At 52.3% G+C, this 20,842-nt stretch overlaps 1 protein-coding gene across 7 annotated transcripts in view; it reads left to right on the top strand.

Annotated features, from left to right (window-relative positions):
- The first annotated feature begins 1,656 nt into the window (after window positions 1-1,656).
- Window positions 1,657-20,842, top strand: part of MAP4 (microtubule associated protein 4) — a 152,711-nt gene continuing 133,525 nt past the window's right edge. For all 7 annotated transcript variants that reach the window (XM_059489636.1, XM_059489802.1, XM_059489470.1 and 4 more), the window contains exon 1: window positions 1,657-1,783. The gene's annotated coding sequence lies outside the window, so the exon portion shown is untranslated. The remainder of the gene's footprint in view (window positions 1,784-20,842) is intronic.

Below are 20,842 nucleotides of genomic sequence, written 5' to 3'. Positions count from 1 at the left end.
TTTAGTAGCTCTGCAGCTCCCTCTGGGCAGATGGGTGACACAGAGCCCTCGGGGACAAGCAGGAGCCTGGCTGTCAACAGGCAGGGGACAGTGTCCCTCCCTTCTCCCTGGGTTCACTCCCAAAGCACGCTGTAATGGTTTCTCCCTGAAGAGCGAGGCTGGATGTTCCTCCCACGTTCTTGCTGTCCCTGCACCAACCCAGTGTCACCTCACACTCGTCTCAGGGAGTTACAGCCAAATGGTTCCACTGAGGGCAAACAATGGAGCTGACAGTGGTGGTGGATGAGGGAACAGTGATGGATGAGTTTACTGTGATGGTGGGTGAGGGAACAGTGACCTGTGTCACCCACCTGGACTCGCACAAAGTGTTTGACTCTGTCCCACACCATGTCCTTGTCCCCAAACTGAGGGACAGGGATTGCCTGGATGGAGCACTCGGGGGATGAGGAAGGGGCTGGGTGGTCACACTCAGCTGTGGTCACTGGCTCGGTGTACGAGTGCAGAGCAGTGACAGGAGGGACACTCAGGAGTTGAGAGCTCCAGGGCCTGAAGTGGCTCCAGGAGAGCTGCAGAGGGACTGGGGGCAAGGCATGGAGGGACAGGACACAGGGAGTGCCTTTAAACTGAAGGAGGGTAGATGTGAGGGTGGGCAGGCCCTGGCACAGGTGCCCAGAGCAGCTGTGGCTGCCCCTGCATCCCTGGCAGTGTCCCAGGCCAGGCTGGACAGGGCTTGGAGCAGCCTGGGACAGTGGAAGTGTCCATGCCAGGGGTGGCACTGGATGATCCTTAAGGTCGGTTCCAACCCAAGCCAGTCTGTGATTCTGTGACTCTGCAGCTGTGCCTGCTGTAAAAACACATCCCTTCATCCCTCACTGTCCTGCTATCTACACTTTATCCTGTTTTCCTGCCCTCCTGCATGTGCAGCGGGCTGCCTTTCTGGGCCAGAAGGGCCACGGAGGATTAGGAGCAGCAGCACGAGTGGTCCCTGCTGTTCGGCCACCTGGAGGGGCGGCTGGGCGCTCCATCTGTCCCTGGGCCCGGCTGTGTCAGCAGCCTCTTTCAGCTCCCTCACGGCCACGCGTGCTGTGCCACACGGGCGTGCACACGCTCCCAGGGCTTCCTCTCCCGCTTTAAATATCGCCCTTTCCTGCCCACATCACCCTTCCCAAAGCTGGGATCTCCTTCATGTCCTCAGCCCCGCTCAGCTGTGTCCCCTCAGCCGTGTCCCCTTAGCTGCTGTCTCCCCTCACCCTCACTCAGCCATGCCCCCTCAGCTCCTGTCTCCCCTCAGCCCCATTCCCTCAGCTCCTCCGTCCCCTCAGTTCCTCTCTTCCCTCAGTTCCTCTCTTCCCTCAGCCCCGTCCCCTCAGCTCCCTTCTCCCCTCAGCTCCCTTGTCCCCTCAGCTCCTCTGTCCCCGTCCCGTCATCCCCGTCCTCCCGCGCCGCCCTTTGGCCCCACCCTCGCCCCGCCCCCCACCACTGGCCCCGCCCCCATCCCCGCCCCGCGCCGCACCCAACCGCTCTTGCCCGTTCACCGCAACGCCGCCTCCGCCCCGCGCGGCCGCGCGCCGCCCGCGCTGGCGCTGATTGGTCGGCGCCGGGCGCGGCGCGGCGCTGATTGGCCGGGCGGCGCGAGCCCCGCCCCCCCAGCCAGCAGGGTAGTGCGCTCGGCGCGCGGCCAGCGCGGCTCCGCTCCCCGCTCCTCCTCCCGCCGGGCCCGCAGGGGACAGCGACACTCGCCAGGCGCCTCCGTCCCGGCGCTGCCCCGCGCCCCCGCCGCTCGGTAAGGCCGCGGGGAGGGGGCTGCGGCCGGGGACGGGGAGCGGGGACACCACGCTGCGGGCGCGGCGCCCTCCGATGCGGCGGACGGGCGGCCCGGGCCGAGCGGGGGCTCCGGCCTCGCCGCTGTCCGGGGGGCCGGGGCCGAGCGGGCCGGGCCGGGCCGGGAGGCGGCCGGGGCTGCGGGGCTTGGGAGCCGCGCGGGGAGCGGCCGCAGCATCCCCGAGCATCTCCCGGGGGAGCCGGCGGAGGGAGCGGGCGCTGCCGGGGCGCGGCTTTGTTGCTCGGGGGCAGCGGGGCGCTGGCCGCGGGGGTCGGGGGGGCCCGGGCGTTGCCCGGCCTTGCTCCCGCAGGGTCCCTTCGGGCCCGGCTGCCCCGGGCGCACGGAGCCGCGCGTTTCGCTCAAGGGCGGCGCAGCGGTTCCGCACTTCTCCTCGGGACGGCTGGAAAGTTTCCGTGCCGCCTTCGCGCCCCGTGCCGCCCCGGCGGCCGCCGCGGGTCCCTCGGTGCCGGCTTTATAAGGAGGGCGGCGGGCTCGCAGCGGCCGCGGGCTGGGGACGGCGATGAGCATGGGCAGAGCGCGGCTCGGAGCGCTGGGTGTGGCGGCCGGGATGCGCCAGGCTCCAGCCAGGCCTCTGCTCAGTCATCGCCCCGCAGCCCGGCCGCGGAGCGAGCGGGGCCGCTTTCGGGATGAGCAAACTTCTCCTGCCGGGCTCGGCGAACGGGAATTGAACAAATGCTCGCCACGGCGCCATGCGGGGCTGCTGTTAATAAGTTTAAGCTCACGGCGGTGAAGTTTTGGGTTCTGCAGATGCTGTTCTGCTGCCAAAAGCTGCTTCTAAGTGGATCCTGGTAGTATGAGTGTTGTAGGCTCTGCCTCTCTTCGAGGGGTGTGTTAAAAGCCTGCTCTGTGAACATACCGAACCTGAATTTAGAGGTTTAGTTCTCTTTTCTTTAGGTGGTTCTTGATCTCTCCGTCTTGGTGGTTTCCTTGCTTATTTCCTTCCCCTGATTCCTGTATGGATTTAGCAGATTAACCCATTAATTTTAGAGCTTTTAAAAAAGTTTTTATTTATTTTTCAAGCTGGAATCATCTGTTGAGTGAACCGTGTTCTTCCCAGTTTATAATTCCAGCTGGAAGGCTTCTTGAATAATACAATAGGCACCCAAGTCCTGCTCAGAGTTTCAGTGTGGAGTAACAAGCCTTGCTGGGGCCTCCTCCTGCTCTGTGTGATGCTGCTGTGGCTTCATTTGTAAACTGCAGGAACAGGACTGCTCTGGAGTTTTACAACTCTGAGGCTTCTTCTTGCCAGGGCCTGATGTCCCATCTGGTGTGTTTTGCTGCTATTGTATCTATAAGGTGCTGTTGCAGCTTGATGAACTCCTGCTTTATTTGAGAAAGAGAGATTGTAACTCAGAATTATTCAGGTTGACAATACAGTTATGACAAAGGTGACATTGGCTGGGCAGACCTGTCTGTCAAATTCACTTTAGGGGCTTTTGTTTGTTTTTCTTTGTGAGAAGCAATGACATTTCTGATTATCCTTCCAGATGCATTTTGCAGGATTCATGGGCTCTTTTGAAGTTTTAAAATTTTTTATTCTTTTGTGCCTTCTTGCATCAGAAGAGATGGGCTTTTTCAGTTTGAAAAAGAGCTTAAGTTACTTGCTGTTGCAACAGCAGCAATATCCTGTGTCTTTTGTTTTGTTTGGTAATAATTACATGTTAGTGACAAATAATAAGCTTGAAGCAGAATAGCTGATCTGTTTGTGACTGTGATTGTTGACTGTGAAGCTGAAGGCCGTGGATATTATTAAATCTGTTTTTATGTGTCTCTGCAGAAATGACATCAGGGAAAGATCAGCTAATACAAAGAAGTGTCAGTGGTTTGAAGATGCCAGCCTGGGGAGTTCAGCTAGAGCCCAGTGTTGCCATGGGTACAGTTTGTGGGTCACCCCGGTTCCCCCAGCTGATATTAGGAGAGGATTATGTCACTCCTGCCCTTAAAGAACAAACGGGGTGAACAATCCCACCAGAGGCTCCCAGCCACTGCTGGAACCAGCCTGTGTGATGTGTTATTCTGGTGAGTGTCACTTAGAGGTGGCAGTACTAATTGTGGACTCTTTGGGTTCAGTGCACTCCTCTGTTCCCTCCCAGGGACACCAGGCAGTTGAAGGCAAGGTTTGAAGCAGCAGAGCATTGCCCAGCCTGCTCTGTGATGGTATCAGACACCCCCACGCCCCCAGCAGCCTGAGCAGCAGTGACAACAGAAGCAAATTGGGTTTTGGAGGGGCAGAAGGTGAGGCTGAGCGGAGGCTGGGGCAGGGCTGGATTTCCAGCCTTAAGCTCGTTATGTGCAGTCTGAGGAGTGCTCACTTGGACCAGATGAATTACGTATTCCTGCTGGTGAAAGGGCTGACACAGCTGCAATTTCAGCCAATGGAGCTGTAATTATATTTGAGGTTCCAGCCCTCGTAGTATTTCAGTGGTTGTCTGTTTTCCCTAGAAATAAATGAATCTGAGCCACTCAGCTCTGAGCTGTGGCAGAGTTCAGGTCTGGTTCACACCCATTGCAGGTTCTTGCCCTTGTGTTCCTCAGGCTTAAACTCTCCTGCTGTTTGCTGAGCCAGTGGTGTCTCCATTGCTCAGTTCTTGGGCTGCATTTGTCTCTCTGCACCGTGTCTTGATGTGCAAGCTTCCAAATTCTGACCTACACCAAAGTTATGACTCAGGGAAACCACTGGTCAGACAGGGTTCAGGTCTGTCAGGGTGAATTCAAGCTGCTTGCAATTCAAATGAAAGTGATGGTTACTTGAAAGCAAAATAATGTGTGACTATACCTCGGTTTGGTCCAGAAAAAACCCAAATAATTTATTTTGCTAGGCCAGACATAGATTGGAAGATAAAATTCCAGCCTCCTCCGCTGAGAATGAAGAGTTCAAGGCGTGTTACTCATCGTGTTGTTGCGAGTCAGATTGCAGACAACAAAATTATAATTTGTGTGGGTACCTGTGGAGTTTCAAAGGCAAATTGAAGAAGCTGATAGTGCTCTAAAAAGGCAGAGTTATTTCCTGGAACTCTTGAGTTTGTGCTTCCTGTCTCAAATGAAACAGATGAAACTCTTGCCTAGTCAAATGTCTGTGTCCACAGCTTCCTCGTGCTTTAGCAGCAAGTGAACTGATTATTTCTGTGCTTGCTTTCTTTCCTCCTTGAAGGCAAATGGAATTATAGGCAGCTGTAGGTGAGAGCAGCCAGGGGTCTGTGATTACAGCCCGTGGGAGGGGGCAGAGAGCTCCAGCCTTGAGCCGGGGCCACCAGAGCGGCATCATCCCCACAGGGTTCATCTGCAGGAGAAGGGTGCGTGTCCTCTGGAGCAGCTTCCTGGGAGATGCTGGAGAAGCTGGGCTAGCAGAGCAGGTAGGACCCCTGCCTCCCGTGGGCATTTGTCCTCCCACAGCTCAGAGAGCGATTCCATGGCTCAGTGTTGCGCACAGGGGGAAGGAATTCTCGTGGGAAGAAAAGGTCAGTGAAATCAGTTGCTGTAGATGTTATGCAGATTTTAACTTGGTAGTGAGAAGAATGAAATACTTGTGGCTCACGCTGGTGCCCTGTGTTGCTCTGGGTTCTTAATATTACGTTAGAAATTATTAAATACGAAATTTATTTTAAATTATTGGGAAATCTGAGCCTGAAGGATTATGAGCAGACATTGGTGTGATGCTCTAGCACTCTTAAAAGTGACATCGGGATAGTGCTGAGGATTTGCCCCAAACAAGATCAGCCTTGGACTCCTCTGAGTAAATTACTCATTTTTGTATGTTGCCATAAGAGCCTGTATTTTGGAATGCTGGAGAGTAAAACTTTTTGCAGTTGCTGCTGTAGAAAACCTGTGAGACACCGAGTTAATGGGAAGTGTAGGTTACTCCCAGGATAAAAATGGCTGTGCATGTAAATGATGGTGTATTCCACCTCCAGAATGCACATTGTTCCCTGGAACTGTCTGCTGGGTTATTTATTCTGTGCTCCCCTGGAGACAGGGAGGCAAGGGGCTGATTTCTTCCCTCTCTCTCAGAAAAGGCTGCTCCTTGCTGCCTTGTTTTATTTTACTCCCTGCCTCTTAGAACTTTCCTCGGGTCGAGTGGCAACTGCTGAATGGGTGGTTCCTCCGGGGAGTAGCGAGATAGCAGCGCTGAGATAAAGCTCACAGTGTCCCTGTGATTTGAACAAAACTGGCAGACAAAAACAAGAGTTGTAGTTGCGTTATCGAGGGAGGTTTGTGTAACACAACAGGCCCTGGATTAGCTTTCCTCCGCCAAGGTTGGATTTCCAGCCTCCTGGAGCTGGAGCTGCCCTGGTGAAGGGAGTTTACCACAGACAAGCACCGTGCTGGAGTCTGTCCCCTGCCCAGAAGGAGCACGTTGGCAGCTGGAATGGTGGCTGTGTGGGTGGGAGGAGAGGGTTCAGCCCCAGGTGTAGCTGAGCAGGTGACAGGTGACGTGCCAGCCCAGGTGTAGCTGTGGATTAAGGTGGGATGAGCAGCCCTGGCTGCGTGCTGGCTATCAGGCCACTCTGAGGAGCTTCTGGGGCAAGTATGCAGTTAATCACATCCATTAGCATGATTGAAATCCTGATTAGCCCGTGTCACTCACTCCCATTTTCCTCCTACATTTTGCCCCTTTTTATCTGGGGTGTTTGCAGCTGTGAGCAGCAGCAGGCTGGGAGGTGTGAAAGGATGCCAGGGTTCTGGGCTTGTGTTGGAACAAAGTTCCTCAGGAAGCTGCCCAGCTGCTGAAGAGAACATGTGAAAAATCAGCTCTTCCCAGCTGGAGGAGCCCCAGCAGGGCTGTGGGGAATGCAGCTGAGCATGGAGTAGGCTCCTTGTGCTCACATTCCATGTCTGGTGTGTCCTGACACTTGGATTTTGGCATCTCCATCCCTGTGTGCTGAGGAGCTGCTGGTGCTGGCTGGCACCTTGGGGCAGGGCTCCTCTGGAATGGGCTGGAGAGCAAGTCCAGGGATGGGATGATAGGGAAAAACAAGGCTGAAATTGAGGGTAGGGAAACTGCTCATCAGCCGGTTGGATTTTGACTAGAAGTGGAAAAAAAGACAAAAAAATGAGGTAATTGTGTGAATTCCTGTGTGCAAAATCTCTCTTTTTTAAAAACTTCACTGGTTGGGCAGATACTGTACATTCTCAAACTGGACCTTTTTGGAAAAGCCAACGTCTCTGAGCATTAGGTCATACACTTCCACCACATTCCCGCCTGGGAGTGAGTCATTGTCTTTTGTAAAATTGTATTGGAGCTACATCATCCCCAAAAGCTGTTTTTCAGCTGAATTTAGGGTGTTGACACTCGCTCTAAACAAAGTAAAGCTATGGGAGCATTTATCAGAGTAATTTCCAAGTGTGTTTACATCCTCTGGAGTTGTGACTCCCCAAGTGCAGGGCCTCAATTCATCCTTGGGAGTGGAAACCCTCAGCTCTCACTCTGAGGGCTGGGGCAAATATCTCCATGGAGCTTGAATGATGTTTGTGAAGTGCTTAAAATCCTCTGGACGGGGCAGAGAAACTTCCAGGTGCTTTTACCTGCTCTTACTTCTCCCTCCTCCCACGAGTTTCTTGCAGGGGCTGTGGTGTGTTGGCTCTTGGCTGGAGACACTCTGGCAGTTTGTCCTTCCAGGAGCTGATACTGAGGGTTTGTTTCCATATTATGACTTGGTTTTCTCTAACAGAGCTCGTCTGAGGTTCCAGCCCTCCTCCACTTCGTGCTTTCTGTCAGGTTGTTGTGGCAGAAGTTCAGTGCAGTGAAGTGGGGCAGTGAGAAGTGGGTCGGTGCTCAGGTGGGATTTCTGCGACTCATTTTAGAAGCTGCATCAATTCTGTTCAAGGGGAAGCAGAAACAGCTGCTTGGAGGAGGGGATGCCAAGCACTCAGCACTCTGGCTATGGTGGGGAGAGGCTGTCAGTGGGATGAGTAAGAGCTCGGGGTGAAGAATCCTTGGACAGGTTTCATTGGGAAGGCTGAGGCTGCCAGGCACACCTGGATGCCAGGATGGCTGGAGCTGGAAGGGGATCACCCAGGGCAGCCCCTGCCAGGGCAAGGTCCCTGGGCTGTGCCCAGGGGGGTTTGGGATGCTCCAGAGAGGAGACTCCAGCCCCCCGGGGCAGCTGTCCCAGGCTCTGCCCCTCCATGGACAGAGGCTGTTCCTGCTGCTGGGGTTTGGTTTGTGCCACTGCTCCTGGTGCTGTCACTGAGCAGGGCCTGGCACCATCCTCATCTCCAGGGAAAGGTGGGTGTCCTTGGTGGGAAAGCTGGGCTGAGCAGGGCAGGCAGGACCCCTGCAGCCTCTCCTCATCTGGGAAGGGATCCAGATCCCAAATTCAGCGTTGCTGTGTTTGCTGTTAACTCCATTCCAGCTCATCAGAAAGGGAGCTGAGTGCAGACCTCAGGGAGGCCAGGGCAGGAATGGAGCACTTGGGGCTGCTCTGAGCAGGATGCAAATGCAGCTCTGAAAGTTGTGCTTCACTGACACTTTGTGCAATCCCCTCTGGAAAGCACTGGGTGTTTTTAAGCACCTGGCTCTCGGGAGCCCAGATGTGCCTGGGTTCCAGGCTCGCTCAGAGCAGGAGGAGGGCTGTGGTGAGAGGAGCTCCCTGGCTCAGGCTGGGGTCCCTGGGAGGTGCCCCTGGCAGTGCCATCTGCTGATGGAGCGGCATCTGCTCGGCAGCTCACCTGCTCCCTTCCCTGTGGGCAAGCACAGCTTGGTGCACACTTAAAGGGAAAATCAGCAATGATGTGAAGGCAGCAACGATGTTGGTGTGAAATGCTGTTGGAAATACTGAGGAAAACCCAATTGTAAACAGCAGCTTAAAGAAAGTGTTTTTAAATGTCATTGTTGGTGCTGTTTATAGCAGTTCCAAGTGTTTAACTCCTGCCTGTACCCTCACTGCTCTCTGCTCCAGGTTCCCTTTGTGGTGCACTGAAATGCTGTTAACACCAAGCACTGCCCTGAATTTGGAATGTTAGTTTTCCCTATTATCCCAGAATGGTGTGGGTTGAAAGATCATGTCATTCTACCCCTGCCATGGGCAGGGCACCTTCACTATCCCAGGCTGCTCCAAGCCCTGTCCATCCTTGCCTTGGACACTTCCAGGGCTGGGGGTTTTGGTGGTGTTGCTGAGGTGTGTTCCTCTTTGTGGGTTTTTTCTGTTTAACCTCTCAGTTTCAGCCATTTCTCTGCTGCAGCTTTATTAAGTGCAGTGCCCTGTTCAAAATGCTCCTTTGCTTATCAGCTCTGGTTTTAAGGACTCTCAGAAGTTTTTCTGCTGCCCATGGATACTTCCACTGCTGGTAATTAGGGGAAACTTCCAAACTGGGAGAGCAAAGACAAAGAAACTCCCCAAGCAGCTCCAGCAGAGGCTCTGAATGAGGCTCTGCAGACAGGGGAGGCAGAGAATGAGACAAAGAACTGAGTCACCCTCTCTTCCTTCCTTTGGACTCTTGTGGTGGGAGGGAATCGTTTCTGTTTTAAGTCATAAATCTGAGCAATTAGCAGCAGGGTTCTGGATGTTAATGGGTGCATCATTCAAACTCCTTACTTAGCAGGAGCTGTGGGTTTAAGTGGCATAAATAAGCAGCAGGAAATGGAATAGAGTGTGTGATGGGCTGGTGCTGGATTCCCACTGGGCTGTTGTGGCTGCAGTGAGGATTTCATACTCTGGGTGCAGCCCCCAGCACAGGCAGGAGCTGAGGAGGAGGCACCAGGGGGACCCCAGGGATGGAGCAGCTCTGCTGGGAGAGCTGGGAATGTTCCCCTGGAGAGGAGAAGCTTTGGGGGGACCTCAGTGTGACCTTCCAGGGCCTGGAGGGGCTCCAGGAGAGCTGGAGAGGGACTGGGGACAAGGATGGAGGGACAGGACACAGGGAATGGCTCCCAGTGCCAGAGGGCAGGGATGGGTGGGAGATTGGGAATTGGCAATTCCTGGCTGGGATGGAATTCCCAGAGCAGCTGTGGCTGCCCCTGGATCCCTGGACAGGGCTTGGATCACCCTGGGACAGTGGAAGTGTCCCTGCCCATGGCAAGGGTGGCACTGGGTGGGCTCTGAGGTGTCCCTGCCATGGCAGGGGTGGCACTGGGTGGGCTCTGAGGTGTCCCTGCCATGGCAGGGGTGGCACTGGGTGGTCTTTGGGGTCCCTTCCAGCCCAATCCATCCCAGGGCTCTGATTCTGGGTGCTGTGAGTGTCTGCAGGATGTGACCCCAGAGCGGAGGGTGGTTCCAGGATGGTTCAGGATGATGGGCACACCCTCAGGGTGTCCCTGGGGCTGAGTCCTGCATTCAGTCCCTGTGGGGTGCCATGCTGTGTGGCTGGCACACAGTGCCCATCCATGCCAGGGGGTCTCTTTGGGGTGCCATGCTGTGGGGCTGGCACAGTGTCCATGTCAGGGGGTCCCTTTGCGATGCCATGCTGTGGGGTTGGCACACAGTGTCCATGTCAGAGGTCCCTTTGGGATGCCATGCTGTGGGGTTGGCACAGTGTCCATCCATGTCAGGGGGTCCCTGTGGGGTGCCATGCTGTGGGGTTGGCACACAGTGTCCATCCATGCCAGGGGTCCCTTTGGGGTGCCATGCTGTGGGGTTGGCACACAGTGTCCATGTCAGGGGTCCCTGTGGGATGCCATGCTGTGGGGTTGGCACACAGTGCCCATCCATGCCAGGGGGTCCCTTTGGGGTGCCATGCTGTGGGGCTGGCACAGTGTCCATGTCAGGGGTCCCTTTGGGATGCCGTGCTGTGGGGCTGGCACACAGTGCCCATCCATGTCAGGAGGTCCCTTTGGGATGCCATGCTGTGGGGCTGGCACACAGTGTCCATGTCAGGGGGTCCCTTTGGGGTGCCATGCTGTGGGGCTGGCACAGTGCCCATATCAGGGGGTCCCTGTGGGATGCCATGCTGTGGGGCTGGCACAGTGTCCATGCCAGGGGGTCCCTTTGGGGTGCCATGTTGTGGGGCTGGCACACAGTGCCCATCCATGCCAGGGGGTCCCTTTGGGGTGCCATGCTGTGGGGCTGGCACACAGTGCCCATCCATGTCAGGTGCCCCTGTGACACCACCCCAATGGGGACTGCAGGGTGCTCTGGGTGGCTGGAGCTGGATTGGATATCACAAATTTGCATTTATATGTGAAACTGCAGTGTCTGTAATCTGCAGGGTTAATTTTTCCAGGATATCTTCATGCTTAAAGCACACATATTAATTTTCCTTGGGCTGTATTTTAACCTATTTAAGCATTTACGACATGAGAATTAAAGGATATTTCCATCTCGTGTTCTGAGGGCTGGATTTTCTTTAACTGAGGGCTTTTTTTAGATAAAATGTATTTTTTTTTTTTGCATTGGGATTTGGACAGAGCATGTAGGGCAATAGGATCAAGTGTCACATTGGGATTACATATTTGTCCTGGAGTGACCCTCTTAGGAGCTTGCATGGGTGTAATTGGTGAATGACTGGATTTATAGGGATGTATATCTGCATTAGCCCTGGTTTGATGGGACTCGAGCTGATTTGCTTTTGCTCCAAACTATTTTCAGCTTGGGGAATTCACTTTTAAGGAGGGATGCTATAATTTGCCTGTATTTTCCCTTAAAAGCAGTGGTGGTTTTGCCAGGATTTAATAGCTCTAAATATGAATGTGGAGCAGTGTTGCACAGCATTGTCTTGTGGCTGAAACCTAAATTTATCCCAAAAGCTGCACATTTGAGACCTCTGGGTGTTAATGGTGTGGAAAAACCCTTTATGATTACCAACTTCCCAAGATTCTCTCATTGCACCAGGCACTGTCTTGCTCTTGCTCCCCAATCTCTCTCTCTTTTCCCTCCCCAATCTCTCTCTCTTTTCCCTCCCCAATCTCTCTCTCTTTTTCCCTCCCCATCTCTCTCTTTCTTTTCCCTCCCCAATCTCTCTCTTTCTTTTCCCTCCCCAATCTCTCTCTTTCTTTTCCCTCCCCAATCTCTCTCTTTCTTTTCCCTCCCCAATCTCTCTCTCTTTTCCCTCCCCAATCTCTCTCTCTTTTCCCTCCCCAGTGTCTCTCTCTTTTCCCTCCCCAGTGTCTCTCTTTCTTTTCCTCCCCATCTCTCTTTCTTTTCCTCCCCATCTCTCTTTCTTTTCCTCCCCATCTCTCTTTCTTTTCCTCCCCATCTCTCTCTCTTTTCCTCCCCATCTCTCTCTCTTTTCCTCCCCATCTCTCTCTCTTTTCCTCCCCATCTCTCTCTCTTTTCCTCCCCATCTCTCTCTCTTTTCCTCCCCATCTCTCTCTCTTTTCCCTCCCCATCATCTCTTTCTCTTTTCTCCCCAGATCCTGTTTTAGGCCATCTGAATGTATTCAGTGTAGGGTTGGTTTCTTTTTTTTTTTTTTTTTTTTTTTTTTTTTTTTTTTTTTTTTTTTTTTTTTTGCTACAAGGACCTTTTAAAAAGAAAAGGTGATTGGAGCACAGAGTTTAGCAAGTGCTCCCAGAGATCCTGACTCTGGCTGGCATCAGCTGATGGTGTCTTGTTTAAACATACCACAGACTCGATGTTTTTTCCCCTTGGGGTTTGACTTCCTGTGATAAAAGGAGATTCCCTTTTAAAGCAGAGCTCTGTGGTTATATAATGAGAGAAGGAAATACTCCAAAAGTGACACTGGGAGAATAGAAAAGTTATTTTGGTGGCTGACTGTTGGGCAGGGGAGTAGGAAATTTGCTCAGGAGGGCACGGGTAACTCGAGTGCTCTTGGGAAAGTGAGAGGAGCACATTTAAGGAATGAAATGAGGGAGTGACCAGGGCACAGCAGTGCAAGGAAGGTTGTGCTGAGGACAGAGCTGCTCAGTGCTCATCTAGGGTTCCTCTTGGAGGGTTTAACCCTTTCCAAACTGCTTTTCCTCTCCTCTGTAAACTGCTGCCAAGCAGAGGTCTCCAAGTGTGACCCTCCAAGAGCTGTGCTGCCTTTGGCTGGAGCCACGAGTAGAAGTTAATTTTGAATTTGTGCATGTGGCTTTGTCTCCAGGGAACTGACTAATTCCTCTGCTTGCCCCTCTGCTTCCCCGCCAGGAGTGCCAAGCCCTGCAGGAACCAGGATGAAAATTGCCTTTTTCTGCTGTTGCTGGGGTAAAAATGGGAGTTCCAGAGCAGTTTGCTGTCCCTCAGCAGGGTTTTTGGGATGGGGTAAAAATGGGAGTTTGCTGTTCCTCAGCAGGGTTTTTGGGGTAAAGATGGGAGCTTTCAGAGCAGTTTGCTGTCCCTCAGCAGGGTTTTTGGGATGGGGTAAAAATGGGAGTTTGCTGTTCCTCAGCAGGGTTTTTGGGGTAAAGATGGGTGTTCCCAGAGCAGGTTGGGGTCTCTCAGCAGGGTTTTTGGGATAAAAATGGGAATTCCCAGAGCAGTTTGCTGTCCCTCAGCAGAGTTTTTGGGATAGGGTAAAAGATGGCAGTTACCAGAGCAGGTTGTTGTCTCTCAGCAGGGTTTTTGGGATAAAAATGGGAATTCCCAGAGCAGTTTGCTGTCCCTCAGCAGGGTTTTTGGGATGGGGTAAAAATGGGAGTTTGCTGCCTCTCAGCAGGGTTTTTGGGGTAAATATGGGGGTTCTCAGAGCAGTTTGCTATCCTTCAGCAGGGTTTTTGGGATGGGGTAAAGATGGCAGTTCCCAGAGCAGTTCGCCATCCCTGAGCAGGGTTTTTGGGATGGGGTAAAGATAAGATGGCAGTTCCGAGAGCAGGCTGCTGTCCCTCAGCAGGGTTTTTGGGATGGGGTGAAGATGAGGGTTCCCAGAGCAGTTTGCTGTCCCTCAGCAGGGTTTTTGGGGTAAAGATGTCAGTTCCCAGAGCAGTTTGCTGTCCCTCAGCAGGGTTTTTGGGGTAGAAATGGGAGCTCTCAGAGCAGTCTACCATCCCTTAGCAGGGTTTTTGGGGTAAAGATGAGGGTTCCCAGAGCAGTTTACCATCCCTCAGCAGGGTTTTTGGGATGGGTAAAGATGGCAGTTCCCAGAGCAGTTTACCATCCCTGAGCAGGGTTTTTGGGAGGCAGGGGTACACCCTGGGGAAGCCAGCTGGGTTGTGGCAGGCGGTCCCTGAGCTCCCTGAGCTTTCCTTGCTCCTGCCCCAGGAGTTCAGACTCCCCCTGCCCACACTGCTCCTGCGGCTCTGAGCTCCCTGGGCATTTAAAATGGAATATTGGTTTCCCTGGGGTATGCCCATTGCCTGGGCTATGCCCACAGAAACATGGAAAATGCCCACCATTCATCAAAATTAAGCTGGTTTTCTTGCTAGTCTGGGGTATGTTTGTTTTTTCTAGTATGTAATTTATCTGTAGAATAATTTTTCAGCAGCCAGATATGCTGACTGTGCCTGTTAGGTTTCCCCAGTGAAATTCCCTGGCCAGCTTCACTTCTTCCAGGATCATTTGGAGGTGCTGATGTAATCAAACCCTCGAATTTGACCTCAACAAGAAATTATGTAGTGCAAAGTTTGCTCTTAAAATCCGTGTGGAATTGTTATTTTTGTGTCTTTTTCGTGTAGCTGTTTGTGCTATTTAGTAACTTTGCTTTTGCTCATTTTTTAATTAAGAGATGACAGTTTATGCCTGAGGAGGGGGGAAGCAGGTTACAGATCCTTAACACCTCATCAAAATTTCAGTGGGAGTTATTTTTTCAGCTCTATTTGAATAATTAAACATTGTGCTGAAGTAATTTTGCAAATGTGTGGGGGGGAGCACAAGGAGTAATGAAAATAGTTAATCTAAATGGAAATGCATCAGAGCATCCTGGTTGTACAAGTGTAACAACACCCTGCTTTATTCTAAATAGTTGTATGACTTAAAAGGAACTTCCCAACTTGTAAGCTGAGGTGTGCAGCATAAACAGAGGTTGGGAAATGATCCTCTGAAAGGCAGCAGTGAAGCAGGGGGGCTCTGCTGATGGAGATCTTGTTTAACACAGATCACCTTGAGCACTGTAATTTTCCATACTGAATTTTTAACCCTTGCTTCAAAGCAAGGTTTCCAAATTGCCTTGGGAGGACCTGCTTTTTGTCCTTAAATTAGTTTAGTTTTCAAATGATAGATTGCAGAATCTCATTATTTATCAAACAGAGGCTTTGGATTAAGCTCAGATGTTCCTTTATTTGAGAATTGCAGCTACAAAGGGAGGCTGGGTATCCACCAGCTGCACTCTCTGACTGATAACAGGCTTTTCAAAGTAGTTTTCTTTCAGCAATCCTGTTAATGCTTTAAATTCAAGCCTAAACTTTTTTTGTGGGATTAAGGGTAGGAAGAAAAAAAAGCTGGATCAGAGGAATAAATGCAAATAATTCAGCATGAAGAGCAGAGCAGGAGAGGAGGTGAGTCAATTACTGTGCTGTGTGTTTGTCAGTCAGCAGGACAGCACTGCACTCCCCACTTTATGGCATATTAAATCAGAGTGTAAAAACTGTGACAGCAGACCAGGGAAAAGGTGCCTGTGTGTGCAGAGCAGGTTTGGTGTCTGTTTTTCCTTTGTTCATCTCCTTGGCTCTCACTCTGGCTGCTGGGCACCGGGGCCTGTGTCCCCATGGCTTTGCGTGTGCTGCAGCCCCTGAGGGTCCTGGGGGCTCTGTGGGGTTCAGGTCACACAATCCAAACCCTGAGGATCATCCAGGTCCCCCCTGAGCTCTGCCTGGAGCTGCTCCTGTCCCGGGCAGCATTCCCAGCTCTCCAGCCTGGCTCCAGCTCCCTGTGCTGGGCTGGGGCAGCTCTGCTCTGGGCTCTCACCTGAGGGGCAGAGGGGCACAATCCCCATTTCCTGCAGCCCCGGCACAGGGGTCCCTGGCCAGGCAATGCTCAGCTGCTCATCCCTCCCTCAGTCCTTCTCTCTGTTCATTCCCAGCCTGGATTTGTGGGTTTGTGCTTGGGGTTGTCCCAGCCCAGGTGCAGGACCATGGCCTTGGCCTCGCTGAGCCTCCTGAGGTTGGCACAGCCCCACCTGTCCCCTCCCTGCAGCTGGGCCAGCAGCCAGAGCTCGGTGTCACCAGCACAGTGCCCAGAGTGCCCCAGCCCAGGTGTCTGATTTGGCTTTCTCAGGGTCTCTCCATCTTCTCTGCAGCAGAAAATGCCTCTCCCTCCTCCAAGCCAAGTGCACAGGTTGGCCCTGGTGGTGCCAAGGGAATAACCCAGCTCTAAAGTCTCAATCCTGGCAAATGAAAAATTATCTGTGGCTGCCACTGTCACCTTTGTCCTCTCAGCTCAGGGTTTCACACCTGCAGCTCGCACTGAGCCCTCCTCTCCCTGCTTATCTCCTGTGGGAGTTTTCTGGTAATCTCTCAGAGGACAGGAGCTGGGATTTCCAGATGGAATATTGTGCTTTTGTACTTTATATTGTACTTTTCAGAAGCATAATACCAAAAAAGGGGGTTGTGTACTGGGAGGAGAATTTTCAGCTGCTAAACAGGGATGTAGGCTGTGTTTTATGGAATTGACTGAAATCACAGGTTTTTAGTGTGGAAGTTGCATGTGGATTGTTCTCTCTCAGCAAGTTGTTGCTGAATTCTGTTATTCTACTGATTTATTTTTAAAAAAAGAAAAATGGACTGTTTTCAGATGCTCACTGGGCTGACCAGATTCAGGGCAGGCTTTTGCTCTCCGATGTCCTTTGTGTAAATTCTGGGTTAATTAAGTGACTCATTCATTGAGTCTGGCTGAGGCTGCACATGATGGGGTGAAGGAAAAAACAAACCCAGCACAGAGTGAAACTCTGAGGCATCTGAGCTTCCTTCTGGACAGTGAATGGGGAATAGGCAGCCCGTGCCTCAGTGCAGATCTCAGGGCATTTCACAGAACATTATCAGAGGTTCTCTGATTCCTGAACGCTGCAGGGCTTCTGGTTTGTGTCCTCCTCATTCCTGGCTGTTCATAGATGTCCCAGTGCTGTGATTTCAGTTCTGGGCTGATCAATCTGAATTCTGCAGCTGGCACAGGGCAGGGTTAGGTGGGAGATTGGGAATTGGGAATTCCTGGCTGGGATGGAATTCCCAGAGCAGCTGGGGCTGCCCTGGATCCCTGGCAGTGCCCAAGGCCAGGCTGGAGCACCCTGGGACAGTGGGAGATGTCCCTGCCCATGGAATGGGGTGGATTGGGATGATCCCTATGGTCCCTTCCAACCCAAAACAGTCTGGAATTATTTTTGGTTTATTCCAGAAAGTTTCTTTCATGAAACACAGAAGCAGTTGCTGAAACAGAAGTCAAAACTTGGAATGCCTGGTTAGGAAGGGGGTGGACAGACCTGAAAGTGTTTCTTCCTTCAAACACCAAAGAGAAAAAAACAACCCAAAAAGCTCCTCCAGAACTCATCCCCTCATGATTCTAACAATTTGGCTAAAAAATTGAAAAATGCCTTATAAATATTCTAAATCTAAAGAGGTAGAAGTGTAAGAGAAGGAGAAGGGGGGGAAAGTACTGAACATTTTCTGAATAATAAAGTGGATCTTTCTGTAAAACATCTTTACTAATTAATCCAAAACCCGAGCAAAACTGAAGGGCAGCAGCTTGTAACAAAAAGCTTTTTGATGGGGTTTGCTGCTGGGAATGAGCTCATCCCGGTGCCCAGCTGGGCACTGGGCAGGGCTGGGGAAGAAGAGTGAAGAAATGTGGGCCCAATCTTCACAGAGAAACATGAATTAGGTCTTGAGGTGGAGCCAGGCAAGATTGAAATTAAAAATTATCTATCAGTGGCTCTTGGCTTCATAATTTTAAGTGACTCCTTTTGAAACATAGTATGGTGATTCAGTGTGCCTTCCGTGCTTTCTACCTGCTTCTGTTTTTAAAATTACAAAATTGTTGCTTTGAAATGAGCAGTTGGTTGTTAAAACTACTTGTAGTAAGGGCAAACCCTGAATATTCAGCTTGTGCAATGCTTGTGGGGGCTGACACCGGGATCCTGCTGAGTGGGAATTGAGTGATGTGCCAGAAACACAGAGTTAGCTTCATTCTGAGTCTGCTTTAAACACCAGGAGTTGTATTATCCTTTGTTCTTTCAGTTTCTCACCCTGATAAGCTGCTCGCTGTCCTTGGGGGCGCTGGGAGCCCGGTGCCGGTTCCAGGTTCAATTGCAAATCTGTGTGTGGGGGAGGCCGGACGCTTCGGAGGCTGCTGCAGCTCCAGGACAAATGTTTTACTCCTGCCAACTAAAGAAATGCTGAGAGCAGTGAAAATAAGGGAATTGCATGTGAGACAATGTGCTAGACTTGTCTCCCTTGTCACTGGGATTCCTCTTTGAAGCAGTGGGAGAAGGAGTTGGAGCTGCAGCAGCTCCTGCCCGTGAGCACAGCAGGAACGGGGGATCCATTGGTGGGGCTGACTCAAATCCCAGCCCCTGCAGGAGCAGGGCTCTGGCACAGCTCTGCTCTGCTCAGCAGCTGCCAGATGTGGTGCACAGCCAGTGTCACTGCATTCCCAGCCCCTGGGTGTGTTCCTGGAGCCTGGCGTGCAGGGAAGGAGCTGTGCTGGATCCTGGGATCCCGGGCTGGTTTGGGCTGGAAGGGAGATTGGGGATCACCCAGTGCCATGGCAGGGACACCCCCACTGTCCCAGGGTGTCCCAATGTCCAGCCTGGCCTTGGGCACTGCCAGGGATGCAGGGGCAGCCACAGCTGCTCTGGGAATTCCATCCCAGCCAGGAATTCCCAATTCCCAATCTCCCACCCATCCCTGCCCTCTGGCACTGGGAGCCATTCCCTGTGTCCTGTCCCTCCATCCCTGTCCCCAGTCCCTCTCCAGCTCTCCTGGAGCCCCTCCAGGCCCTGCCAGGGGCTCTGAGCTCTCCCTGCAGCTTCTCCTCCCCAGATGAACATTCCCAGCTCTCCAGCCGGGCTCCAGCTCCCTGTGCTGCTGGCTCTGGAGCAGCTCTGCAGTGGGGTCTCACAGCCCTGCACACCCCATTTCCTCAGCACTCCTGTGCCTCTGGGTGAGTGACCAGCAGCAGGAATGGGTTTGTGTCCCAGCCAGGAACCAGTGAAAGTGTGGGTATGTGTGCCTATAAACAGCTGGGTTTTTCTTTTTTTTTTTTTTCTTTCTTTTTTTTTTTTCTTATTTTTTTGTGAATGAGTCTGAGCTGAACAGTTTTAAGTCCAGATTAAAAACTGCATGGTATAATTATTTTTTAATTGGTCTTTGCAGTAAGAACCTGTGCATAAAACCACAGAACTTTCTGAATTCCAGTTGCTGTGAGTAGTAGAAATGTGGTGGATTAAATATAGTGCTGGAAATTCATTTTACAGGTACCTCTGGAGCATTTTCATTCAGTCAAAATTCAGCATTTATTAATGCAGCTTTTGATTTCTGAAGGGGTTATTTGAGGATTTGGAGCAGTGAGTGCACTGATTTATTTGGTTGGGTGTGAAGTAACACACTTTGTACTGGTTCCAATCTTGATGAGGAAACTGCCGCTGGTCCTGCTGCATTTCCAGAGCAGGAGTTGCTTTCCTTGATAAGCCCAGAGCAGGGATCAGAGCAAACACTTGCAGCAGCTCCCTGGGCTCAGGCTGGCATTGCTCTGATAGCACAGCCAGGCTGGGAGCTGCTCCTCTGCTCTCCCAGGATGAGAGGGGCTGTGGGGATGGAGCTCTGAGGGTGCAGAATCTCTCCCTTGGTTTTATTTTCCCTGAAGTTCTTCCCCAGCTCGTTGTTTACTGTGACTGAACTCCAAAAATGCAGCGAAGTGAAAGTGCTCAGCTCTCAGGGGGGAACTTCTCTCTCTGCAGCTGCTCGGGAGGAGTTTGTGGTGAGCAGGGGACAGGAGGAGAGGGAATGGGCTCAGGGTGGGCACAGCAGGAATTCCCATATGGAAAGGATGCTCAGGGATTGGGAGGCTGTGGGTGCCCATCCCTGGAGGTGCCCCAGGGATTCCTGGATGTGGCACTCAGAGCTCTGGGCTGGGGACAGGGTGGGGATTGTCACAGGGCTCACTCAGTGACCTTGGAGCTCCTATTCAATCAATTCTGGGTGTTCCTGCCCTCCCCACCTCGGGCTGGCCCTGCTCAGGGTGGGCACAGCAGGAATTTCCCTATGGAAAAGATGCTCAGGGATTGGGAGGTTTGGAGTGCCCATCCCTGGTGGTGCCCCAGGGATTCCTGGATGTGGCACTCAGAGCTCTGGGCTGGGGACAGGGTGGGCATTGGGCACAGGGCTCACTCAGTGACATTGACCTTGGAGCTCCTTCCCAGTGGTAATTCTGGGGTGTTCCCGCCCTTTCCACCATGGGCTGGCCCTGCCCAGGGTGGGCACAGCAGGAATTTCCCTATGGAAAGGGTGCTCAGGGACTGGGAGGCTGTGGGTGCCCATCCCTGGTGGTGCCCCAGGGATTCCTGGATGTGGCACTCGGAGCTCTGGGCTGGGCACAGGGTGGGGATTGTCACAGGGCTCACTCAGTGACCTTGGAGCTCCTTCCCAGTGGTAATTCTGGGCTGTTCCTGCTCTTTCCACCATGGGCTGGCCCCACCATCACTGTAACCAGAGATCATTCACAAACCCATCACTGGGAGCTGTTGAGCAGCACCCTGCAGGTTCAGGGCAGGCTGCAGGGACAGAGGGTGGCAGTGCCAGCCCTGGAGCCCTCCAGGGAGTGTTTGGGGTCTGGGTGTGCCCAGCACCCCGTTCCCATTCCCCTGTCTCAGGTCCTGCAGCCATTTGCTCCTGGGATCTGGTTTCCCACAGCTGTCTGCACCTTGTTGGAACCTGTCAGCAGCTGCTGGTGGGTGCTCAGATCCAGCCCAGTTTTTCACGCTGAATTGAACAAATCTGTTTTTTCAGACAGTTGCATAACGGGAAGTGGCTGCTCATCTTCTGTTCCAGTTTTTTTTTTTTTTTGTTTTTTTTTTTTTTTTTTTTTTTTTGGCTTTAGAAACTTTTTTCTTTAGAAACCCTAATTACTCTACTACAGTTGTAAATAAACATCTGAAGGATTTATCAGGTAATTTCAGGGCCAGCCACTGTTGCCTTGAATTTACTAAGAGGTGCCACTGCTTAAAAATCCCTAAAATCCATAGCTTTGATGCAGAATAAATGA

This window comes from Ammospiza nelsoni, chromosome 1 (assembly GCF_027579445.1).
Source record: "Ammospiza nelsoni isolate bAmmNel1 chromosome 1, bAmmNel1.pri, whole genome shotgun sequence".
NCBI lineage: Eukaryota > Metazoa > Chordata > Aves > Passeriformes > Passerellidae > Ammospiza > Ammospiza nelsoni.
This window is presented reverse-complemented; position numbering and strand designations above follow the sequence as displayed.